Source organism: Schistocerca americana, chromosome X (assembly GCF_021461395.2).
Source record: "Schistocerca americana isolate TAMUIC-IGC-003095 chromosome X, iqSchAmer2.1, whole genome shotgun sequence".
Classification (NCBI taxonomy): domain Eukaryota; kingdom Metazoa; phylum Arthropoda; class Insecta; order Orthoptera; family Acrididae; genus Schistocerca; species Schistocerca americana.
Window position 1 is genome coordinate 778,334,433 of NC_060130.1, and position 27,724 is coordinate 778,362,156.

Consider the following 27,724-nt stretch of genomic DNA (forward strand, 5'->3'; position numbering starts at 1 on the left):
TGGCCGGTGAGCCTTAACTATATATATACTAGGATGGTATCTGTTCTTTCGGAACAGATACCATCTTATACACTCCTGGAAATTGAAATAAGAACACCGTGAATTCATTGTCCCAGGAAGGGGAAACTTTATTGACACATTCCTGGGGTCAGATACATCACATGATCACACTGACAGAACCACAGGCACATAGACACAGGCAACAGAGCATGCACAATGTCGGCACTAGTACAGTGTATATCCACCTTTCGCAGCAATGCAGGCTGCTACTCTCCCATGGAGACGATCGTAGAGATGCTGGATGTAGTCCTGTGGAACGGCTTGCCATGCCATTTCCACCTGGCGCCTCAGTTGGACCAGCGTTCGTGCTGGATGTGCAGACCGCGTGAGACGACGCTTCATCCAGTCCCAAACATGCTCAATGGGGGACAGATCCGGAGATCTTGCTGGCCAGGGTAGTTGACTTACACCTTCTAGAGCACGTTGGGTGGCACGGGATACATGCGGACGTGCATTGTCCTGTTGGAACAGCAAGTTCCCTTGCCGGTCTGGGAATGGTAGAACGATGGGTTCGATGACAGTTTGGATGTATCGTGCACTATTCAGTGTCCCCTTGACAATCACCAGTGGTGTACAGCCAGTGTAGGAGATCGCTCCCCACACCATGATGCCGGGTGTTGGCCCTGTGTGCCTCGGTCGTATGCAGTCCTGATTGTGGCGCTCACCTGCACGGCGCCAAACATGCATACGACCATCATTGGCACCAAGGCAGAAGCGACTCTCATCGCTGAAGACGACACGTCTCCATTCGTCCCTCCATTCACGCCTGTCGCGACACCACTGGAGGCGGGCTGCACGATGTTGGGGCGTGAGCGGAAGACGGCCTAACGGTGTGCGGGACCGTAGCCCAGCTTCATGGAGACGGTTGCGAATGGTCCTCGCCGATACCCCAGGAGCAACAGTGTCCCTAATTTGCTGGGAAGTGGCGGTGCGATCCCCTACGGCACTGCGTAGGATCCTACGGTCTTGGCGTGCATCCGTGCGTCACTGCGGTCCGGTCCCAGGTCGACGGGCACGTGCACCTTCCGCCGACCACTGGCGACAACATCGATGTACTGTGGAGACCTCACGCCCCACGTGTTGAGCAATTCGGCGGTACGTCCACCCGGCCTCCCGCATGCCCACTATACGCCCTCGCTCAAAGTTCGTCAACTGCACATACGGTTCACGTCCACACTGTCGCGGCATGCTACCAGTGTTAAAGACTGCGATGGAGCTCCGTATGCCACGGCAAACTGGCTGACACTGACGGCGGCGGTGCACAAATGCTGCGCAGCTAGCGCCATTCGACGGCCAACACCGCGGTTCCTGGTGTGTCCGCTGTGCCGTGCGTGTGATCATTGCTTGTACAGCCCTCTCGCAGTGTCCGGAGCAAGTATGGTGGGTCTGACACACCGGTGTCAATGTGTTCTTTTTTCCATTTCCAGGAGTGTATATATAAGACTCACCGGCTATCCTTTGTGTAGCCGGCCGAAGTGGCCGTGCGGTTAAAGGCGCTGCAGTCTGGAACCGCAAGACCGCTACGGTCGCAGGTTCGAATCCTGTCTCGGGCATGGATGTTTGTGATGTCCTTAGGTTAGTTAGGTTTAACTAGTTCTAAGTTCTAAGGGACTAATGACCTCAGCAGTTGAGTCCCATAGTGCTCAGAGCCATTTGATCCATTTTTTATCCTCTGTGTCCTCGGTGGCTCAGACGGATAGAGCGTCTACCATGTAAGCAGGAGATCCCGGGTTCGAGTCCCGGTCGGGGCACACATTTTCATCTGTCCCCGTTGACGTATGTCAACGCCTGTAAGCAGCTAAGGGTGTTCATTTCATTGTAATTTCATTCTAACGAGCTGCATGGTCACAGAACAGATACCCTCTTAGTATAAATACGAGTAAGTCACATAGTTACATCGGAGAGTCGTAAAGGATAATCATCGTCTGAGGACTAGCTTTTTAACTATTTGAGTGGGGCGAGAGAGGGGGGGGGGGGGTTGCAAGAAGAATATCATGGCAAGACAGTTGTTCATTTGTTCAGTTCGTGAAACGACTCGAAGGTGTCTTCCGAAATTTTTCTTTATCGTGATATTGACTGTTTTTTCCCTTCTTATGGACGCCAATATTCTCCCGAATAGTGTACATTCGTAGCGAAAACTGTTTGGGGAATCATCACTGTAGTAACCTGTAGTGATCGATTTAAGGAAATCACGGAATATCCTTAATCAGAACAGGCGGACGTGACTCTTCGTGAACAGGAGTTGTGTCTTAACTACTGAAATATGTGGCACAATAAAACTAATCGGGAAATCGTGCACTGTCATTACATTAAGTGCTGCGTTTTCTTAAAAAAAACTATACTAAACTAATACTGGGATTTAGATATGAATATTCGTACCATCCGAGTTTCCATCCGTATATTTCTACTTGTTTGTGCACTGGCGTGATGCAAAAGTAATTTTACAGAATAAAAAGTTACAGAGCGACGCGTTACTTAATTTAGTCAGTTCCTCTGTTAGATAGGATCTTCTCTTACTTGCACTCCTCATTGAGAAGTACTGCGCTCTTGAATGTTTTGATGGATGGAACGAGTAGACGTTGCGGAAGCGTTCGTTCCGGTACAAACTTTTGCCAGGGTAGAGCAAGCGGACAAAATCGTCAATTTCGCGGCAGCGCAGCGGGCGCGAGCAAGGGAAAAAGCGCGCGTCCGAGAAGTGGCATTTTGGAAAGGAGTGGGGGGGGGGGGGGAGTACAGCAACAGGCACCGCCGTAGCGTGACCGCGTGAAAATGGCGGCAACGCGTACTCGTAAATCAAGTCTCTGCTACCAGCGCGCCACCGGAGTACAGTCACATCAAGCTTTCTGGCAAGTCGTCCACAGCCTGTAGCATATACAATAAATTTAGCCCGCCCCTTTCTTTTTTTAATTTCGTTCCGCGGCCGAGTAGTAATGCCGTAGCCTTCATACCGCTGCTGTGCGCTTTTGTCTATGACGTATTGGTACTACGTTTAACCGTAATTACAAGTAATGGTACAGCTGTAAAACACAGCGAGCTATTTTCGAGTAGCCAGGCTCAAATCCGGTTTCGCCTGTGCTGGCGACGTGTTCCGTGATTCTCCTTAGCCCGCCCAGGTGAATATAAGGATGGTTACTTGAATAAGACGGCTGCATTGACTTTCGCCTCTCCTCGTCAAAACTGGAAGGTCTATAATATTCTCATTGTCCCCTCTATCCGTTTACCCGGTTTTGGTTACCGAGTGAAGTGGAACAGTGGTTAGCACACTGGACTCGCATTCAGGAGGACGACGATTCAAATCCGCGTCCGGCCTTCCAGGTTCAGCTTTTTCGTGATTTTCATAAATCGCTCCAGGCAAATATCGGGATGGTTCCTCTGAAAGGGCACGGGTGATTTCCTTCCCCATCGTTGAAACAATCCGAGCTAGCGCTCCGTATCTTATGACTTCGATGTCGACGGGACATATCATCCTTCCTTCTGTCAGTTTAGTCGTCGGACGGAAAATTGCTGTTTCATTGTTGAGCCTATTTGTTTCCGTGCAGAGGTAACTTCCTGCCACACTGATGTGACACAAGTCATGGAATATCTTCCAGTCGTGTCGGAACTCTTTTGCCCGGCGTAGTGCAGCAGTTCGACGTGGCATGGAATCAACAAGTCGTTGGAAGCCTCCGCAGAAAAACTGAGCCATGCTGTCTCTGCTGCCGTCCATAACAGCGAAAGTGTTACCGGTGCACGATTTTGTGCACCAACTGACTTCTCGATTATGGTTCAAATGGCTCTGAGCACTATGGGACTCAACAGCTTAGGTCATAAGTCCCCTAGAACTTCGAACTACTTAAACCTAACTAACCTAAGGACATCACACACACACCCATGCCCGAGGCAGGATTCGAACCTGCGACCGTAGCATTCCCGCGGTCTTCTCGATTATGTCCCATTAATGTTCGATTCATGTCGGGTGATCTGGATGGCCAGATCATTCGCTCGAATTGTCCAGAATGTTCTTGTAACCAGTCGCGAACAATTGTGGCGCGGTGATATGGCGCATTGTCATCCATAATCATTTCATCTTTGTTTGCTGCAGATGGTCTCCAAGCTGCCGAACGTAAACATTTACAGTCAATGATCGGTTCAATTTGACCAGAGGACCCATTTCGTTCTATGTAAACACAGCCCTTACTATTATGGAGCCACCACCAGCTTGCACAGTCCCTTGTTGACAACTAGGGCCCATGGCCTTGTAGGATCTGCGCCACACTGGAACTTACAATCAGCTCTTACCAGCTGCAATCATGGCTCATCTGATTAGGCCACGGTTGTCCAGTCGTCTAGGATCCAACCGAAAAGGTCACGAGCCCAGGAGAGGCGATGCAGGTGATGTCGTGCTTTGAGCAAAGGCACCCACGTCGGTCGTCTGCTGCCATACCCCATTAACGTCAAATTTCGCCGCACAGTCCTAACGGATACGTTCGTCGTATGACGGTGCCCATCGGGTGTTCTTCCTGCTAATGACTAATCTCCATATGTTTCCGTTGGTTATTACTTTGTGTTAACGCAAGCGCATGACATGTTTCCAGACTTCTAGAAAGCCTTCATTATACAGGACGGGGCAAATGATACTTGCCGGGAGAACAGAGTTCCAGGGTACAAAGAAACGCAGCAGAGGGGAATACTAACGTAACTACAGCAGATGCTGAAAGTGACGAACATTCTTTTCTTGGCTCTTTTGGGCCATGATCAGCAAGTTGCTGAAGGCAGATCGAAGCTGGACAGCTGTAATTGCTGCATTCTCTTCCGAAATGTTCTGCTGCAGTTCTTGAAGAATATGAGAGTTGTTGCGATGTACCTTGGACTTGAGGGCTTCCCACACGAAGTAACTGGACACTGACAGATGAGGTGACTTGGGTGGCCAGCTAGGCCCGGGACCAGACTGATCTCTGGTAACAACTCTCTCAAGCTTGATGATTGTGTAAATGTGCTCCAAGGGACTGATGTGGATGACGTGATGGGGGTCCACGTGGTGTGTGCGTCACGGGGTGTGGTTGTATGCGTATATTCCCGTCTAATAGTATCCACTCTTTCGGGCCACTTTTTTTCCCCCACCCTGTAGTTACCAACTGCCTCCTTCTAAACGTCATAGGTGTAGAGAACAGATATAACTCGACTGAAGCATTAGCGAACGGAATATAAAACGTCGTCGTTAGTGCGAAGACCTCTTTAGAGTCAAAAATAGCCTCCAGTATACCTCAAGGAAGTGTGATAGTGCCATTACTATCCACAAGATAAACTTATCAAAAAAATTTAGCAACATTTGTGTACCTACAAACGTGTGCGGCCTTAGGTTATAGGGTGGCTGGCAGTGAAAGAATAAGTTTATGAAACTTTTGAAAAATAGCTTTACTGTGAAAGAAAAATCTGCTGATGCGTAACATTCGTTATTGTGCTGCTGCACACCATGATTGTAACATAATTGGATCTTCATTGAAATGCTTTCCACATAGAGGTCAAGACGTTGCTGTTCGAGTCGTCCTCTCTCCCTCTGTCTCTCTTTTATTGCGGCGATTCTCCTGAAGTCATTCGCTGTGTGTGTGTGTGTGTGTGTGTGTGTGTGTGTGTGTGTGAGTATGAAGAAAACAAAAAAGGAAAGAAAGAGGGTAACTGAGACAATACACTTCAAGTTTCAGATGGTCCCAAGCATCTACCTACCCACCGAAGGTGTGTACGTGTACAAAGCTACACTGACATGCGACCATATCTTCTAGGTGCTTCACTCTTTTTCTCAGGTAGAGTACATCTTAAATTATTATGGTCCACAATAGCGGTCGAATGTTTGAATGACATCACTGTGGTGCACATCAGTTCTGTGGGCAACTTCCCTTGCTGGCAGCCCTTGTTGCCATAAAGTGATATTGCACGCAGGGACCCAGATGGAAATGACTCTTCGGGGCGTGTTGACAGAGTGAACAGAGTACCAAGCGACAGATTACCGTTCAAAATTGGAGAAAGAGGGCGCTACACCGAGAAACCAGGTTTACTTTTTACTCCATTACATAGGTGACTGCACCAGCAAAAGTCTATGGTCAAAAGAATATTGAGAAGTGGGATCCCGATTAAATCTACTTCTACATCTACCTTTACATACATACACCACAAGCCACCGTACGGCGCATGGCGTACTGTACATTGTACCACTACTAGTCATTTCCTTTCCTGTTCCACTCTCAAATAGAGGGAGGGAAAGACGATTGTGTATAGGCCTCCGCACGAACCATAATTTCTCTCACCTTAAGTTCGTGTCCCGTACGTGAAATGTACGTTCGCGGCAGTAGGGTCGTTCTACACTCAGGTCCAAATTTTCTCAATAGCATTTCTCAAAAATAACGTCGCCATCCCTCCAGAGATTGCCATTTGAGTTCCCGAAGTATCTCTGTAATAATTTGCTGTTGATCGAAACTATAGGTAACAAACCTAGCAGTCCGCGTCTTAATTGCTTGGATGTCTTCTTTTGATCTGATCTGGTGAGGATCTCAAACATTCGAACAGTACTTAAGAATTTGTCGCACAATTGCACTATGTACGGTATTCTTTATAGATGAACCACAGTTTCCTAAAACTCTTCCAATAAACCGAATTCGACCATTCGCCGCTTCCACCACAGTCCTTACGCGTTCGTTCCATTTCCTCTTGCTTTGCAGCGTTACGCCTGGATATTTAATCGAGCTCACTATGTCAAGTAGCACATTACTAAAGCTGTATTGCCGGCCGTTGGTGGCCGAGCGGTCCTAGGCGCTTCAGTCTGGAACCGCGCAACCGCTACGGTCGCAGGTTCAAATCCTGCCTCGGGCATGAATGTGTGTGATGTCCTTAGGTTAGTTAGGTTTAAGTAGTTCTAAGTTCTATGGGACTGATGCCCTCAGATGTTAAGTCCCATAGTGCTCAGAGCCATTTGAACCATTTTTTGCTGTATTCGAACATCACGGAATTGGTTTTCCTATTCAGATGAATTAACTCAATTCTTCTGCCATTCACCACACCAACTAGAAATTTGGTCTAAGTCGTCTCAACGACGACACCTTCCTGTATGCCGCAGCATCATCAGCAAACAACTACAGATTGCTGCTCACCCTGCCCGTCTGATTATTAGCCACTACTATGCAAATTATGAGGTCGTCGAGTAAACTCTACAGAGATATGTGGAAGGGGGGGGGGGTGGAGGAAAAGGACATTGACAGAACGTGGGTGAGGAGGAAATGGATAATGAAAGGGAAGAGGAGGAGACGGATAGAGACATGGGGGAGGAGAAAGAGATGGATAGAGAGAGGAGATGGGCAGAGTGAGGCGGGACAGAGAGATGGACTTAGAGTGGGTCAGAAGGAAATAGAGGAGGAAGAAGCAGATGGAATTAGAGAACGAAGGAGAAGGTGGACAGAGGAAAACGGAGCAGATGAGCAGAGGTGGGAGGAGCGGATGGAATGAGAAAGGAAAGAGGAGGAGATGAACAGAGAGAGGGGAGAGAAGGAGATGAAGAGAGAAAGGAAAGAGGAGGAGATAGAAAGAGGGGTTAGGAGGGGAGGACTAGAGAGTGATAAAGGAGGAGATGGAAAGAGGGAAGGTGAAGGAGGAAATGGACTAATGGAAGATTAGAATAAATACATTTACGGGCAGCGCTGGATACCCAGTTAGAACAATAAACGCAACTGACTGGAATCAGAGAAGTAAGAGTGGAGCCTTTATCCTCCATAACAAAAATCTAGAAATGCCTTGCATGGTAGATAGCATTTTCGGCCACGAACGTGAGAGTGGCGTAATGAAGTGCACGCTTACCGGGAGGCAGCCCCCGGCTGGGCTCGAAGAGCAGCCGCCGGGCCGCCAGATGACGGATGCGCCGCCGAGCCTCACATTGTATTCAAATACAGCTCATTCTGGGTAGCGCCCCGCTGGCGGAGGCCTTCCAAAACACGCAGCCGCAGCTACGCTGCCAGCAAATCGTCTCAGGCGCCACAGGCATCCAGAGTAAAACTATACTCAGTGTTAGGCATAACATTAACAGTTGATCTTCCCCACATACAGATTATCACCATCCCTATACAGTGCTTATTTTTGTGAGATTAATCGACAAGGGTGCATGAATTTGTATTCTGGTGACCTGTTTTTGTATTACTTGGTAATATTTTATGTTTTGAGCCTGTTGGGAAAAGTTTTGCACCGCTCTTTTTCACGAACCTTCATGACATGTCGACTGTTACTTGACGCGAGTTATTTTACCTGCCTTTAGCGTCACTTTCCTCTTATATAAAGCTTGTGGATACTGTATAACACCAGTGCTTGAGAGTAATAATACACACCTAAAGCCGGAAAGGATTGTGAAGATCTGTTAACATACAAATTCAGCGGTACCAGACATTTAAGAAATACTTAATGTACGTTTCATCATTGTCAACGTGTTGAGGATATCGTAATGAAGGAATAATACTTTATGAATTGATATAATAACCGCAATTTTTGTGGCTGTTGAACAGTGCATAACTAGTGTCGAGTGTGGGTAACGGTTCATCTTTAAATGCTCGGAATACGAGTTTTTACGCATTTATGACCTCGAGTTCGTGCTTATAGCCATAAACTGCGTGAAAATAGAACTACAGTTTGTATTATCAAAAGCTAAATACGTTAATCAAAGCTATTGTTTCTTTCAGCATTACTCAATATAGTGAAATACCGCGGAGAGATTCTGAAAGTAAAAGTCAAGGTATAAATTTTGCTTCTTAGCGATGCCCAGTCTCTATTTCGGTCGTATTATTGACTGAATCCTTTTCAGCTTGTTCAGCAAGCCGCGCAAGTACAATCGCACGTTATACTCGAGTCTGACACGGATCTGCATCGCGATTTGCATAGGAAAAACAGCTTCTGGTGTACAGGGGAAACAGCGAGAGGCACTGGAGACAGAATAACCCGTGTGGTTCTTTAACTAATGTGTTTTCCTTAAGCTTAATTGAAGTCCGCTTTATTTATGCAGTACTACGTCATTTTCCGCAGCTACGTATACAAAGGGACGTTAATTGGTGTAATGTTAGCCGCTCCTAACACAGGCTATTAGCTTAAGGATACACCCATTCCTCTCGGTTTAGAACATCGCCTGTGCAACGGTCCGAGAGATTAGCTAGTTTTCAGCACTTTTCTAAGGGAGTACAGGATTTTGCCAGCATTTTTGTGGATACGCAAACGCGTTCATGTGGAACCGATTCAAGCTGGAAAAAAATTAGTTACAATTTTGGCCACCAGCTGCAAATCTGGTGCTGTACAGCGTGTTATCGAAGTCTCGGGTGCTCATACTGAATAAATTGTGTAAGGAGCGTTTAATAATAAAATTAACGTTATGGCTTTCTGATTTGCTTGACCTCTTCTGCTCACACCGAGTTCCTAATCCGTTACCTACAGAAACAGTTCTAAACGTCTTTCTTAAACTGAAGAGCCAAAGAAACTGGTACACCTGCCTAATGTCGTGTAGGGCCCACACGAGCACGCAGAAATGCCGCAACACGACGTGGCATGGACTCGACTAATGTCTGAAGTAATGCTGGAGGGAATTGATACCATGTATCACGCAGGGCTGTCCATAAATGCGTAAGAGTACGAGGACTCCCTCGTACTCTTCGGAACAGCACGTTACAAGGCATCCCAGATATGCTCAATAATGTTCATGTCTGGGGTGTTTGGTGGACAGAGGAAGTGTTTAAACTCAAAATAGTGTTCCTGGAGCCAATCTGTAGCAATTCTGGACGTTTCGGGTGTCGCATTGTACTGATGAAATTGCCCAAATCCGTCGGAATGCACAATGGACATGAATGGATGCAGATGATCAGATAGGATGCTTGCGTACGTGTCACCTTTCAAAGTCGTATGTAGATATATTAGGGGTCCCGTATCATTCCAACTGCACACGCCCCACGCCATTACAGAGCCTCCACCAGCTTGAACAGTCCGCTGCTGACATGCAGGGTCCATGGATTCATGAGGTTGTCTCCATACCCGTACACGTCCATCCACTCGATATAATTTGAAACGAGACTCGTCCGACCAGGCAACATATTTCCACGCATCAACAGTCCAGTGTCTGTGTTGACAGACCCAGGCGAGGCGCAACGCTTTGTGTTGTGCAGTCATCAAGCGTACACGAGTGGGTCTTCGGGTCCGAAAGCCCATATCGATGATGTTTCGTTGAATGGTTCACACGCTGCCACTTGTTGATGACCCAGAATCGAAATCTGGAACAATTCGAGGAAGGGTTGCACTTCTGTCGCGTTGAACGATTCTCTTGAGTCGTAGTTAGTCCCATTCTTGCAGGATCTTTTTCCGGCCGCAGCAGTGTCGGAGATTTGATGTTTTACCTGATTCCTGATATTCACGGTACATTCGTGAAATGGTCGTACGGGGAAATCCCCACTTCATCGCTACCTCGGAGATGCTGTGTCCCATCGCTCGTGCGCCGACTATAACACCATGTTCAAACGCCCTTAAATCTTGATAAACTGCCATTGTGGCAGCAGTAACCTATCTAATAACTGCTCCAGACGCTTGTTGTCTTACATAGGAGTTGCCGACGGCAGCGCCGTATTCTGCCTGTTTATATATCTCTGTATTTGAATACGCATGCCTATACCAGTTTCTTTGGCGCTTCATTATACATTCACAGAGCCAGATTTGCACAAGGTGGGAAAAACTGGAACTACATTTTTCCAGTTACAATAGGTCCCGAAATAGCGCATTAGAATATCTACCAAGTTTTGCTGCTCTGTGATAATTACAACTCACTATGGTCTTCTGTGAGTAGCTGCACTTTAATTATAACCATCCGGTCTATTTTGTTAATGCACTCCTTCATCATCTAGAGTGGTATCTATAAGACTCGAGAATAACTACAAATTCAGCCAAGCCTAATAAACTCATTAAAAGAAACCTTAGTGTGCTAGGCACGGTGCATTTGATCGCTGTATGATCTTCCCTCACCCTACCTGTAAACCAGCTCACCCAACCAGGGAATCGCACAATTTAGCGTGGAATTTGAATTAGGATGCAACTTAAATATTTTCGCGTGCAAGGAAAAGATCAATTTGCAATTAAGAAAAGGAAACTAAAAGAAATCTGAAGTAGTACTATGATATGGTTGAGAAACGGAAGCAATTGATCTAGCAATGCCTTTTTCTAGATTTAACTGCAGTATACTGCTTGGAGAACTGAACATAATTGGAGTAGATAAAGGAAAAGAACTGACTCTCAATTTACACAAAATCAGTTTTCATGAGTAGATGTTAATAACATTGACACACAGGGTAGAATAAGAGAAGGCTTCCGATAGGGTTTATTCCTACTCTCCTTGCTCCTTTTTTATGGTTATGGGGAATGCAATGGCAGCAATGTAAAGTTGAAAAAAATGTATAAATCAATTTTAAAAATGTATTGATTACATTTGTCGATGATATAGGATTATCAGCAGATTAGGAAAAGCACGTTAATTGACATTTAGAATTTTGACAGACACACTGGTAACAATAAACTAAGAATAAATATAATCAACGCTAAAATAAGAGATGTAGATGAACTGGATTGGCACGCGAGAGCAAACGTTAAAATAGGAACTATAACTCTAAGGCAAGTAAATGAATTCTGCAAATTGTGTGCTACTGTAACTGAAGACAACAGATGTATAATGGATATTAACAGAATAACCGAAGTGATAGAATAGGCATTCAGAAACGGGTATGAAGGAGAGTCAGAAGAACATCATACGTTTAAAGCTGATTCAACAAGGAATTACTAAAAGAAATTAGCATAAAAAGGATGTTGGTTACCTGATTCGTCATAACAACTTCATAATGAACATCCTCGGGAACGGATCCTCATTAAAACGTTCTGGAAAGGAAAATCAAGAGGCAGTCTCAAAAAATGCATTCAGGAATTAACTGCAGGAGCTACAACAGGTACTGAAGGCGTAGATGATTTCATCGATAACTTTTGCCTATAAAGAAAGGTGATGCTAAGTATGAAAGTCACGCCACCGTTCGACATTTGCAGACAGTACTAGAACGTACTAGGAATCGAACATTCGAGCGGAACCACCAAGCCGCAATGTTCTTTTAAATGAGAGAAAAGTCTTCCTATTGTTACGAACTAACACACTCTATGCAGTACAGGGTAGACTGTTGTATGGAAAAGAATTTAGCTAATTCCTGTTTCGATCAGAACTATATATTTTAATGAGAGGAACAACAACGCATAAAAGAAGAAGAATTTCTCACTAACCGACATAAAATGTCTTGACTGGAAGTAAATGACAGAGAAACAAATACTTATCTTGCGCGTTTGTAGTTGAAGCAGTAGGACTGGGCGCATGGGTAGCGGCTTAGAGGTTTACCACCTGCCTTTCAGGTTGCCAGTTGCCCGACCGGGTGGTCCTGCCAGTATAAGCACTGTGAAGCTAGACGGCTAAGGCGGGAGAATTCGTTCCCGGCTACGGCGGAAGAATCCGTTGCGGCCCCCTGCGCACAGTACTCTTGTAAAATCTGACAGCGTTACTAGAAAAAATATCTATCTTAAGAATAGCTTGCTGTTGTTGTGGTCTTCGGCCTGCAGAATGGTTTTATGCAGTTATTTTCGCTACTCTATCCTGTGCAAACCCCTCTTATCTGCATTACTACTGCAGACTACATTCATTTTAACTTGCTGATTGTATTCGAGCCTTGACCACCCTATATAATTTTTAATACCAGACTTCCCTCTATTAGAAAGCTGACGATTCTTTCAAGCCTCAAGGCGTGTCATACCGTGCGGGTGGCGCAGTAGTTAGCATACTCGACTCACATTCGTGAGGACGACGGCTCGAACCCACGTCCGGCGATCCTGATTTAGGTTCTGCGTGATGTCCGTAAGTCGGTTCAGTCGAATGCCGGGATGGTTACTTTGAAAGGGCACGTCCAGTTCCTTCCCCATCCTTCCGTAATCCGAGCTTGTGCTCTGTCTCTAATGACCTCGTTGTCGACGGGACGTTAAACATCGATCTCCTCCTCCTCATTCTCTTCGTGACGTACACATCAGGCGAACTCTACTTTCAGTCAAGTTGTGCCATAAATTTTTTATTTAACCTGTTAGATTCAGTACTTCGCCGTTAGTTGCTCGATGTACCCATATAGCCTCAGCATTCTTCCGTGACACAGCCTTTCTGAAGTTTCTGTTCGCTTCTTGAATGTACTGTTTATCTTCCACGTTTCACGTTCGTACAAGGATACACTCCAGACAAATACCTTCAGGAAATACTTCCTAACACCTAAAATTATACTCGATGATGAATTTCTTGGTATTTCCAATATGCATTTTGTATTTTCTCTACTTCAGTTTCTTGGTATTTCCAATCTGCATTTTGTATTTTCTCTTCTTCAGCCATCGTCAGCTGTTTTGCTACGTAAGTAGCAAAACTCTTGTAGTACTTTGAATGTCCCATTTCTTCATGTAATTCACTCACCATCGCCTGATTTAATTCGACTTCATTCCATTACTCTTGTTTTACTTCTGTTGATGTTCATCTCACAGCCACTTCTCAAGATACTATTCATTGTCTTCAACTGCTCTTCTGAGTTATTTGCTGTCTCTTATACATTTGCAATGTCCCTGGAATACCTCAAAGTTTTTATTTCTTGTACCTGGATTTTAATTCCCTTTCCAGATCTCTTTCTGATTTCCTTCACAGCTTCCTCAATGCACAGATTGAATAACTTTGGGGATAGGTTACAACCCTGTCTCACTTGCTTCTCAACTACTGCTTCCCTTTCACGTCCTTCCTCTCCAGTAACTGCTATCTTGTCTCTAAATAACCATTCGTTACTTTAATTTATCACTGCTATCTTCAGAATTTCCAAGAGTGTGTTCCAGTCAACATCGTCAAAATCATTTTCTACCATACAGCAGCTATAAACATAAGTGTTCCTTTCTTCACCCTATATTCTGACACTCGTCATTGGGTCAGTATTGCGTCGCGTGATCGTGCTTTTTCTAGAACCCAAACTACTCTTCCCCGAGGTCGGCTTCTACCACTTTTTATATTCTTCTGTGAATAAATCATGTCACTATTTTCTTATCCAGGAGCCTATTAATTATAATGTTTTCGAATCATCCTTCGATGCTCCTGTCACGAATAACAGACACCAAGCGGATGCCGTATTTATTCTTTAAGTCAGACCACATTGATTTTCCTAGCCGATTCCTTGCAGATCTGTATGAATTATTCCTCCTCTTTGTTAGTAAAACTTTAAACAATAAAATATAACTGATTAACTGTGGTTGCAAATATGAAATATTATTATTGTGTAGATTCAGTCGTGGATAAAGCAAGTTGTAACATACTGGAAAACAGCTAACAGTATGCGAAAGTAATTGCTTGTAAAATGTTTGTCCGAGTTATGCAGGGATAAACCTCTAGTGGCCTAGATTCATGTGTGACTGGAATGACAGTGAGCAACGAATTCATTCAGATAAGTACTGTAGAAAATATCGCGGGATTGCGTGATTGATTGCAGTATTTCGCGAAACACGAGCAAAGTGCGTTGCAAGAGGCTCGAAGAAAGACTACTGTTATGTAGAGAAAACTTTCTAAGAAAGCCTTTTTAGTGAGATAAACTGCGGATCGTGAAGACCAGGTTACAATCTTCTTGTGCAAGAGGAAGAGGACCACGTAAGTAGTCATTCTTTTGATGTAACTTGGGTGCAATCCAATACTAATCTTCCCGATTGTAGGCCTACTTACAGCTGTTCTAGTCAACGTCGAAATAAAATCAGATTTTTCTTTTGGTGATGTTAAAGAAAATTCACAGTCGTTTTAATCATGGAGTGTGATTTTTAAACACGCTGGTAACTAAACTAGAAGGAAAACTATAGTCCAAGGAAGCCGCTGCCACGTTTTCAGCATATTCAATTCCTCTTTCGAAAGCAAAAATTGACTTTTTTCCCTGGAAGGGCGGAGAGCGAAGGAAGCGACTTCTAGTCTTCCACCAGCTGAGTGGAAGAAAGTGAAAGCTGTGCTCCCAGTCACGGCAGCACGTCTCTAGGGAATCCACGTCGCAATACCGCGCTCGTAATAACGCTCAGCGCGTTCCACACACCGAGCAGACAGCGGCGAGTTGCGACTGCTTGAAATACTTGCCGTGGAAACGGGCCAGCTGCTTTATTGTGTCAGTAATACCTTCAGAATGCGCACTCACGAGCACATCCTTGTTACAGTACACATTCCCGTAAATGTAGTATTGCGCACAAGTCTGAAACAATAAGAAGCTAGCTCACATTCTCAGTTATGCCCCCTTTCTCTCATAGTAAAGTGTTTCGTTTCAGTATGATCATCCCCCAACTCCTGCTAGAATTTTTTTGCTCAGACTCATTTCGATAAAAATGTCCTAACCGTGACTGCATAAAAATCATTCACTGTCTTACTGAAATATTTCAGCCGCGAGCGTTTAATAGCATCGTCGTTTTACATAAACGTTACACTTTCTCGGTTTCAGTTTGTGTTGTACATGGATTACGTGTCCCAAAATAATGCTTATACCAGACGCTAAATTTCGTGAATACAGATAATTGTATAAATGCAACGGAGAAGCGATAAAACACTGATTAAAGCATTCACGTAAGGACATAACCATAAACAATAAAAAAATTTCGATTGCGAAATCGGGGTTCGATGGAAAATTTCCACGCAGAATTCAAAGGAATCCTCTTCCCTGTAATTTTTAACAACACGTTGCAGACATTTTTACGTATGTTCATTCCAGTATTTTGTTTCCTTTTCGATAATTCAGTCATGTCCTCTGAAAAAGTTATTTTCTTCTATGATTGGAATAAATAAATATATGATTTGATAAATTATGAAACTGAGGACAATCTGATAACCTAAAAATTAATGAGCAACTCATTCGTTCTATGCTGCCACAGTACTTGGTGTAAATGTGAAGCCATTAGCTGGTGTATTAACTTGAAGTATCGCTACGTTAAATCGCTTCGCGATGTATAGTACTGTTGGCAGTATCTCTGACGTTAGAATAGAACCCAGGAGATTGCAGCACATTAACAGGCAAGTTAAAATGTTTCGCAACACTCTATTTCAATTACTGTATTACTTTGAGAGTGACTGGGTCGACTTCCTATAGTACGGGGTAACAGAGACCAAAATTGAAAAAAAGGTCTGTTGTAGTTCAGGATAGGACTTCAAAAGCCATGTGCTTCATGTGCCTCGCAAATGACAGCACAAATTTTGGCAGACGATTCCACTTCACAACAAGGAGCTTTGCCGCGCCTCTTTTGCGAGAAATAAAGCAATGAACAACTTTTATCTGAACCACGTTCATCCGGCCGTGGTGGCCGAGCGGTTCTAGGCGCTTCAGTCTAGAACCGCGCGACTGCTACTGTAGCAGGTTCGAATCCTGCCTCTGGCATTGATGTGTGTGATGTCCTTAGGTTAGTTAGGTTTAAATAGTTCTAAGTTCTAGGGGACTGATGACCTGAGATGTTAAGTCCCATAGTGCTCAGAGCCATTTGAACCATTAGAACCACGTTCCACTAAGTCAATAAAATAAAGGAAACCAAATCGTATTTGATTCGAGTTGTCTAGTTTTTTTCATGAGCCTACGGTTATATTTATTATCATAATAGTTGCGTCCTGTTGAGGCACATATAACTTCGTTCCGGGCAAAGAGGACCGTCTCTCTTTGTTCTTCTATTTTAGCATATGACTTTTATTTTGATTTTTCTCCAAAACGGTTCCAGTTCTTTAATTTCATATAGAAAACTGGTGTGCTGAAAAATATTTTTCTCATTTCCAGCGTCTGCTCTAAAGGGACAAAGAATGCTGCAATTTACAAAATGGTTCAAATGGCTTTTTTTCGTTGCGTTAAGTATGTGAACAAATTTTTTCCACAATGAACACTAATAAATAAAAAAAATGGGAACCACTGGATGACAACTTAGAGTCAATTTTGCGCCTGTCTACGAAAAAAAAACGAGTTAAACATCAAAGCAGTTGTGAGATCGGTGGAGTGTCATGTATCAAATTAAACTGTGTAAATAATGTTTCTGTTAAAATACAGACTGTAATTATATTTTTGGCAAATAAAACTAATATTTATGTAACAAATAGTATCAGCGAATTACGTTCTTTCCGTTGCGGCCCTTACGTAGTCACAGTGAGAGGCATGAGGCCCGCGATACTAGCAAGTCTGTACATTCCTGGTATACAATATAGCAGGAAGATGGTTCAAATGGCTCTGAGCACTATGGCAATTAACTTCTGAGGTCATCAGTCCCCTAGAACTTAGAACTACTTAAACCTAACTAACCTAAGGACATTACACACATCCATGCCCGAGGCAGGATTCGAACCTGCGACCATAGGGGTACGCGGTTCCAGACTGTAGCGCCTAGAACCGCTTGGTAACCCCGGCCGGCGTTGTAATTTACAGTTATCGAAAATATTACAGGGGTTATATGTGGTTTAAGGTTCTTGCGAATACAGTTTTGCTTTCAGTTAAGTTTCTTTGCTTAAGAATAGTTCCACATCTATTTCTTGCAAAACATACAATGCCGGCCCCAGCATTTTGTATATCACATTTCACATTTATCAGACACCAGTCCATGGTGCTTAAGAAAGTTTTACGATGTCTCAATTCCACCATTTTAACAACATCCCTTGTCTTACACCCTTCGGAGGTTTGAAGGCTACATTTTTATCCGATGGGTTCAGGAACAAGCCTGCAGTGATCAGAGGCAAGGAGCACAGCTCGCCAACGGGAGTTCACGACCGTAGTCACGTACGAAGTAGCTCCGTAGTTCACCAATACAGACACAAGTGTTAGCGTGTTTGCACGGATGCCGGCGAAACCGCTTCCAGCGGCGGTCCTGGTTTTGTACGCCGTACCAAATGGAGTCACGCCGTCTGACCGGGACGAAGCGACACGGAGAGCTGCCTCCTGAGTCAGCACGTACTGTGGGTAAACGCTGGAGCACTCGTTTCAGATGTCGGCACTGTCTCTCGGGACCACAGCGAAACACCTGCCCAGGCCGTATGGCGTTTACCCCTAAAGTTGTCTTCGCATTCGGGAGGACGACGGTTCAATCCCGCGTCCGGCCATCCTGATTTAGGTTTTCCGTGATTTCCCTACATCTTTCCAGGCCAATGCCGGGATGGTTCCTCTGAAAGGGCACGGCCGACTTCCTTCCCCATCCTTCCCTACTCCGATGAGACCGATGACCACGCTGTCTGGTCTCCGTCCCCAAACCAACCAACCAGCCGACCGCGGTGGCCACGTGGTTCTAGGCGCTGCAGTCCGGAACCGCGCGACTGCTACGGTTGCAGGTTCGAATCCTGCCTCGGGCATGGATGTGTGTGATGTCCTTAGGTTAGTTAGGTTTAAGTAGTTCTAAGTTCTAGGGGACTGATGACCTCAGATGTTAAGACCCATAGTGCTCAGAGCCATTTGAAACCAACCAACCAACCTAAAGTTGTCTGGGGAGCACTCAGTCTCTCGTATGAGGAAGTGGCTGATTTTTCTAGACTTGTTTCCGAGGTGATACGTGGAGCTGCCGGTACCAACACAATTGATTATCGATGGACTAATTCACTGCCTATATGCAGAAGAATTCCTAACTACAAGCCGCGACGAATTAAAGCGCTAGTGCAGCTGTGTCACTACTAAAGAGAGGTGTCAGATTCACGGAGATCAGAAGGATACGCTATCCATAGCACCTGACGGCGAACTATATACTTCATGCACTAAGACACAATTCCTGACGAATCAGAAATGATTGGTTACTTTTAGTCTACCCTGTCTTAGAGTTTCAAGGACATAATCGACAAAGGCCACATATAAACAGTGTATGACAACTACTATTACAAACTTTAGAAATGAATTCTTCACAGTCCGCAGCTCGTGGTCGTGCGGTAGCGTTCTCGCTTCCCACGCCCGGGTTCCCGGGTTCGATTCCCGGCGGGGTCAGGGATTTTCTCTGCCTCGTGATGACTGGGTGTTGTGTGATGTCCTTAGGTTAGTTAGGTTTAAGTGGTTCTAAGTTCTAGGGGACTGATGACCATAGATGTTAAGTCCCATAGTGCTCAGAGCCATTTGAACCATTTGAATTCTTCACACCAAAACAACAAAAATTTCATGTTAACAAATATCCGAAAATTCTTCATTTCTGACTCGCTAACCAAAGTAGCTAACTACCGAATATAAGAATATACAGCCTACAGTTGCAGGTTAACTTTATCGTTTACCTAGGTTTCAACGTTAGTAATAACGTCTTATTCAGAACCTGCAAAAAGTTAATATTATAATGTGCTAGTAAATTATATTAGATATGGTCATCCTGCAGGACGCAACGTGTAGTACTTAGGACATGGCTTGTCTTACGCAAACATTTAAATAATATTTTGTGTAAGTACTACACGTTGCATCCTGTAGGATGACCATATCTAATATAATTTACTAGCACATTATAATATTAACTTTTTGCAGGTTCTAAAGAAGACGTTACTACTAACGTTGAAACCTAGGTAAACGATAAAGTTAACCTGCAACTGTAGGCTGTATATTCTTATATAAACAATATCAGTTGCTGTCACTGCATAAAAATGTTAAAAACTAACTACCGAAGTTTGTTACCCATAATTAAAATTCATTTGATTGTATACTCGAATGACAGTACAAATACAAATCAGTCTGCTGGTGCACTCGTTGTATACTCGATCGCGACATGTTGCTATGGAGACATCGTTAGATTTGACGTTTCTGTACAAAAGACGTTAGTATATCGTGAACGTTTCACTGTGATAAGTTACGCAGTAAAGTGTTCCTTTTAATCTTAACAGGACTTTATTTCACGAGCAGGCAGAACTGGCTCCTGTGTACGCTTCGCAGATGGCAATCTACGCGGAACGTGTCTCTAGATAAGAGTTAGCCGATTCATCCAACTTCGCTGCTGTTCATCGTCGAGTTGCCGAGACGGAATCCCTATCAGCACAAACGATGGACAGAAATAGACTAACACTCTCGAACGCCTCGCCAAGAAGAACGCTTTCTGCGGTCGATAGAAGAAAATTCAAATATCAGCATACAACACGTCGCAGTAGCATTTGAAACACATCACACCACACCATGGAGAGTACTTCATAGGCAGTTCATGTATCCTCATTATCTTCATCCAATACAGGTTCATTCGCCTGCCGGCCACCGGCTACTGTAGAGTTTTCGCCGACAGTCTTTTGTACCAACTGCCAATGCGATGACTGTCAGATGTGGAAACATTTGGAACCTATAGAATATCACAGGTTCGCAACTGACAGTTGTGCTGAGTTAAAATCCTCGTGTTACAATTAATGTATATGGTAGAATTGTAGGTGACTGTCTGGTAGGTCTATACATTGTTACAGCACATGTTTCAGGTGCAGTCTACAAGTTAATTATTCTGAACATTTTTCCAGATTTATTACAGCAAATGTTCTTTACAACAAAAAGAACTATGTGGGTGGAGCTTCAACACATTTCAGTAACGTTGTTCAAGATGAACTGGATGATACCCACGATGATAGGGGGATGGGTAATGAAGGACCAATTCCATGGACAATCCATTCTTCCGATCTCAGTGCTTTGGATTGTTATCTGTGAGGCCAGCAGAACCAGCTGGTTTATGGCGAACATATTCCTAATGCAGAGACGCTTCATCATCGCATCATGGAGAGCTGGAAAACTGTTAGATATATAGAAACGAGCAGAGAATATTTTGAAAGGCTGTTATGCGTTCCTGACTGGAGGACATTGTAAAATGTTTTTGAATTTAAAAAGAAAAAGGCAGAACTGCCATCAACCAGAAGGTTGATTTGAGCACTACTAACCTATTGGAGGTGTTACACTGTTCCTCCGACTTTTGAGCTGACTTGTCCACCTATTTATCGAGGGAGCTACAGTTAACGTGGACTCCAAACTACGAGGCGACTTGGAGGTGAAGTCGACATTAACAGTTCAAAAACGCAGAATATTCGAGGATATATTTATAGTTGATTCGATGTGGGGTTCGGGCCATAATGTTGGTAAAAAATATTCCTGATATACTCAGAACGGCTATGGACGATGCAGATAATACTTGTGTGTGACATAGCTGAGTCTTCTGGTGTTCATGCTAATTGCTGGAACTGAATATCCGTTTCACTAATCCGTGGAGGAACTGATGGACATTGCTTAGTGTTTGAACTGCCTTCTTCAATGATCGCCGACAATACTGGCACAATCTATGAGTTTTCTGACTGACCTGGATACATTATCGTCATGAAAATCATCTTATTCTTATTCTTCTTCATTTGAAGTTATAGGAATGTGTTTGCTACGGTTCTTCCGCTGGCTTGAAGTTTAGGTCTAAGCCTATCAGTATATTTGGGTCTGTGCGATGACTTACTTCATTGCCTGTGATATCTCTTCCATGATGCTTCATTGTGGCTTTCGTATTGTTGCGAACTCTTACTTTATTTGCATGTAGTATCATTCCAATAACCATCATTTTGCGAAATTTAATCTTAGTTTCTGTTTGTATTTCGTTATTTAAGGAAATCTTTTCCTACTTTTGTATCTTTTTAAGATGGTTATTATATTCGTTTCGAATGTATTACCGAACTTTAAAATTGATTTATTTATGTTTTCACGAATGTTAAGAGATGTTCCACAACAAATAATTTTACTGATAAACTTATTCTAGTGTGTATTAAATACAAAATAGTTTTTCCTGTTTGGGGTCCTTTCCACTGAAAGCCACGTGCATATAATAATTACAGTGGTATAAAAAAGCTGTCTTATGCCTTTTTCCCGTTACTTACAGAAAGATGCATTGAAATCTAAATCAGTGTCTACGTGACCAAACCTACTGCAATATGACGTTATTTCATCTGGAAATTAAGTTGGAGAATGGTTTCCGTACTTAAGTCTGTGCCATTTGAGAGAAGTATAAGTACAATACATGATGGAACTGCACTCGCGAGTTAATCCACTTTATTTTGGTATTAGGTTATGATATGGAAACAGTACTTCATCAGTAATGGGGAATTAAGTATAATCAGGTACGCATGAAGTGTTAGATTTCTGACTTTACCAGACATCAAAGATGACAGATCATCGCATTAGAAGCAGAATGATTAATACAGTGAGTCCTGATCATCCGTAGAGGATTGTTTCTGAGAGCACTTTTCCTTTACAAACACAATCTAAATAATAATAATAATAATAATAAAAATTTAATTTTACACGCGCAACTAGAATTATCACCTGCACGCATTATGAGTTCGGGTATCGTACTTGCAGAGGACATGAGAGCGAGGCATTTTTTTCTCCGACGGGGGCAGCTATGTTGCAAAAAGGCCGGCGTCGGCCTGTAGCGAGGTGGGTGGGATGGCCGCGGGCAGGTATAAGTGCCAGCTATTAAACCGGCGCGGCTACAAAAACACGCTTCCCGCGACGCGCGCCCACCGCTGCTATGACAAATCGAGCCTAAGTGTCCTCGTTGGCTGCGGCCCGGCGCCTCCAATCGCTGCCGATTAATCCCGCAACCAGGGCGCACGCGCCGTCGCCGTGGGTCGATACCGGCTGCGTCCACAGAGGACATCCGCTCTCTGGGAGGCGAGAAACAGCATACAGCGTGCCAGGTAAGTCCGTTTCATCGGGGCAAAGAGATACACCATTTAAGCGACAATAACGTGTAAGATGCAGCATCTATCCGTGAAGGTCCCTTAACATGTATATATGCACACTGAAGCGACGAATGAAAATTTTTACCAAGGCCAGGTTTCGAACCCGGACTCCTGCTCCCTAGTCAGACGCGCTAACCACTACTCTACCGTGGCACAGTGGCTTTGCACAAATGCACGGACTTTATCACACCTCCCTCCTCAGTTCAAATTCCCATTCGAGCTTCTACCAACTTGGCATTCCTCCCAAACTCGAATGGTATTGCAGAGGCTCTCCAGCTGTTATTGGAATAGCACCTCAGCATCGAATGAAATGGGGAATCCTCCCTGAAACCAAGCATAGGTGCTTTAATCAAATGAAACTATACGGCTGCAGAGACCTTTTCAAGTCTCAAACATTTATGATGCATATATGGAGACTGAAGCAACGAATGAGAATTTGTACCAAAGCGGGGTTCAGACCAGAGTCTTTTGCTCACAAGGCAGTTGCACTAACTGTTGCCCCACCTGGCACAGTGGTGTTGCACAACTGCAGGAACTACCCTAGCAGCCGTCACTTTTCATTTGATTAAAGCGCCTAGATTCGTTCGACGTTGATGCACTATTCCAACAGCCTCTCCAATGCTGCTCGCTTTTATGGGGAATACCAGGTGGGGTGAGGCATGAATGGGAATTTGAACTGATGGGGGAGGTGTGCTAGGGTAGTCCGTGCATTTGTGGAAAGTCACTGCACCAGGGTTGCGTAGTGGTTAGTGTATCTACCTTATCTACCTAGTGAGTAGGAAACACGGGTTCGAATCCCGGCCTTGAAACAAATTTTCATTCGTCGCTTCAGTCTGTATTCGTACGTCACAGATGTTTGAGACTTGAAAAGATCTCTGGAACCACATAGTTTCATTTGTGTAAAGATGTGTTTGGTGCCGCCTTAGCTTCTATGTAGAGAGAAGTATCTTGCATTCCTGAACGTAATGCCAGAGGTATTCTTGAAGTATGCCCCGACTCGAAGGACGTTCCAGTAACTGAGAAGATAGAAAGTTTGATATCGATATCGGTACCGAAAACTTTGTCAGTATATCGACAATATCGGAAGTAGTATCGATACCACCAGTACTGCGAGGTATTGATTGATTTTTTAAGTATACTCTTGACCACTGAAATTCCAACAACAAAAGAGACAACAAATAACGAAATTTTAGTTCTTGTGCGTATACAGAAGAGATGCACAGACCGTGGCCAGTTGGTCGCATGCGGCCCGCCATGGATCCGATGGCGGCCCGGCACTTACCGTTTGTTCTTGTGAAGGTTTTTCCTCATCTTGCATTATCTTGCATTCCCTCCTCGAAAATGCACTAAAAGGAGAGCACCTAGAACTCATCGACATGCTAAACGACGTGACACTGCGAATTAATCTCTGTTGGTCCATTGTGCATACGGGAAGCGGCCGGCCAAATACTTAAAAGGAAAATCGCCAAACAGCCGTATGTTTTGAAAATCTATTTCATTTAGACAACCAATTTCGGCATCCCATTAATTCCATCTTCAGGCCCCAATGGGGATAATAAGAGAAAGAGCCTATGACAGTGGCAACGAGGAAGAGACAGATAGTGACAGTGAGACGAGACAGCAGCAGTGGGAAGGAATGAATGAGATAGTAGCAGTAAGAGAGAGTAAGAGGGAGATAGTGACAATAAGAGGAAACAGTAGTAGTGGGACAGAGCGAAGGAGACTGTGGGTGTGAGAGAGAAGACAATGGCGTTTAGAGAGACACAAAGAGATAATTATAATGGGCTGGGATGAATGAGTAGTGAGAATGGGAAACGGGAGTGTACACCTATGAGCGACTTACAGCGGTTTACTAGTGGGTTTGAGCGAGTTAAAGTTAGATGAGTCTGTAGGAATGAGAGGTGAGTTGCATGTTAAAGAGAGCGCGAATTTGCACTCATGCCAAAATTTTTGGAAAAATATTTAAAGATCCGGCGGAAGGTAGCAGAGGTAGCTGATACCCCACTTTTCAGTCAGAGTTTTTTTAGTTAAACGGGAGCATAATCGCCTTTTTGTGCTCCGACAGGAGCATTTTTATGCTGGTTATCTAATACTTGATATCGATGCCAATGGCATCGAATCGTAAATATCGGTGCTTACTCGTATTGGTAACACAGGAACGTCTCTACCCGTAAGTAGCTATATAACGATCATGATTCAAATATCACGACATTTCTACACGTTTTGACGGTAGGCAGAGAGGTAATAAGTATAGAAGGTGAACAAAATGTGGAGAAATAAAAAAAAATTACGAGATACAGCTTAAAGAGACGGATTATAACGCATCCAGGGTCAGATGTTTTGGTTCAAATGGCTTTAACATCTGAGGCCATCAGTCCCCTAGAACTTAGAACTACTTAAACCTAACTAACCTAAGGACATCACACACATCCATGCCTGAGGCAGGATTAGAATCTGCGATCGTAGCAGTCTCGCGGTTCCGGACTGAAGCGCTTAGAACCGCTCGGCCACCGCGGCCGGCTCAGATGTTTTGGCTGTGTAGGGTGCAGTGGATATTGTGATTCGCAGGGGAAGTCACACTCGATTGTAGCAAAGATTTTTGACGATATGGGTTGTAGTAGGTATGCACAGGATACAACGAAATGAAGTACGATCTCAAAAATAGTTGAAGAATATGTATCCACACAATGAAGAAATATTGTACAGGTCATGTTTTCATGTCCAGTATACAGTACGTTCATAGATGAAACTTCCGCTGTTCTAGATACTAGATACATGGTAGATCTTAATGTTAAGTTCTCTACTACGGGTCCTTCAGAGTGAAAAAAAAGGAAGACTGTCACAGCGGAAGGACAGGGTGAAGTGTGCGTTCCGTTAATAAGGAAAGAAATGAACCATGTCGTAATGGCCAAAAGCTAAGAAGAAATGAAACTTACTTTCTGTTCAACGCAAGGGGGGGTTCCACAATCCACAATTTCTCACATCTACAGCGACAGATGTGGGCTCTCTGGCTGACTCTGAATAAACGAAGACACGTATGAATATCTCTAGGTTCACATTGTCTCAATATGTGAGGCGACTCGCTTGAAAGATGACGAAAATTGATATTGGTTAGAAAACGCCTAAGGTAAACAGGAGAGGAACTTGTTTTCCAGCCAATCGGCTTCACAATAAAGTTTTCCGACACTGAAATTTTTCAAAAATAGCACAATGTGATCCAAGAATATAAATCAGAGTGATCAACATTTATACGCTTGGTTACGGTAGTTGGAAAGTACAGAACGTTAGCTCATATACTCGACAATTTTTTCGTGCCAGCCTGACATTAAAATGATCTGATGGGGGTTTGAAGTACGCTGCTCCCGATTACAAGTCCAGAGACTTAATCACCTCGTCACCTCACTCAAGTCATTTTAGATTATCCTCTAGAATTTTCCATGTAGCAATCAGTGTACAGAGACTGATGTACATGAAGTGCATGGATGTTTGGCAAACAGATAATGCTATAGTTTACGAATGCTGGCATGAGCATACAGATGAATAAAAAAGTAAACTAGTTTTACCCAGCTTTCATTACCTAATTACGATTGCTTGGGATAAAAGCTTCAGTCATGACAGGACTAAAATGGATTCTGTGACTTAACATTTTAAGAAATCGACACGTGCATACGAGGGCAGTTGTTGCAAGAGGAGACAGAAAAAGAATTGTTCACTACAACTGTTTCGTTACAGGACTTCAGCAAGCGGCTTTTCCATGGACAAAAAATTATCCTACATGATCAAAAGTTTTTCCAGTCTCGGAGTAAAGTATTCCGCCTAGAAACATGTAGGAGAGTGTCGCTTAATGTCGCCGACAGCGTCGCGGTCACGTAGACAAGCGATTTAATCGGAACTCAGGTTTGTTACTTGCTCTCATTAGCCGACTTAGCTTACGTGCTAGCTTTTTTATTGTGGTTTCGAGATGCATGTCTAACATAGTTGCAGAGTTACGGACTGTGAAAGCACTTGCGTGTACTTACGGTGGAGGTGCTGACCTTAAACCATGGCAGTTGAAAGCCACGTTGACTTCGATAAAGAAGCTTCATGCTGCTGGTTTGTGATCAGTGACTACGAGGAACCATCCTGTCTCATTGCACACTTGAACTGTCCCAGAAGTTCACTATTTTTTATACTGTGCAACTTCCGTAGCATCAGATTGGACCGTACCATGTTCACACTTAAATTGGGTAGCCAAAGCAGAAGCATAATGTGGAACTTGCTGACCTGGCCACATTCATGCGCAGGTGCTTGAGCTTTTCGGAAGTTGTCAGAAAGGCCGAAACAGTACGACTATGGCCTGTCCTTCAGCGGAATGCGGACAGGGACACGAGGAAACTTGTTCGTTAGCCTTTGAAGCTCCACTATTAGGAAAGCAATGGAACACCTTTTGAAAATATTTTATATGCGACGTACACTTATTTTATCTACCGGGTATCTCATACTGGATGGTGGTGAGTGTTGAGGCTACGGTCACGGTCAGTTGGGAATCTTGGAACAAAAAAACCGGTTTTCAGCTATTCCGGGTTACTCCTAGTTCTTTATAGATGTTGGCGGATGTTGTGAAGCTCGTTGGCTGAAAGAGAAGTTCAATTTTTGCTGTTTCGGTTGGTGCCCTGGAGTTTTTAAATGTATGGGTAGTTTTGCTGACGACGGTTTTGCTTGTGTGACGGTCTTGGCTGTAATATACGTGGCCAGCAGTACTGTGCGAAGAGCTGTATGGACTCTCTTGTTGACGGAAACCATTTGATTCGCTAGCCAAGGACATTTGCGATGCGCGTAGGTTTCATTTCAAAATAGTTGATCCGCTTTCGATTTCCTCTATAGACTTTTCCAAAAGGGAATTTGGTATCTTAGCGTAGATATACAGCC

At 44.0% G+C, this 27,724-nt stretch overlaps 1 protein-coding gene across 1 annotated transcript in view; it reads left to right on the forward strand.

The window, feature by feature from the left end:
• The window catches only part of LOC124556313 (homeobox protein invected-like), a 340,740-nt gene that overhangs the window by 146,018 nt on the left and 166,998 nt on the right, over nt 1-27,724 (forward strand). The gene's annotated exons all lie outside the window — the stretch shown is intronic.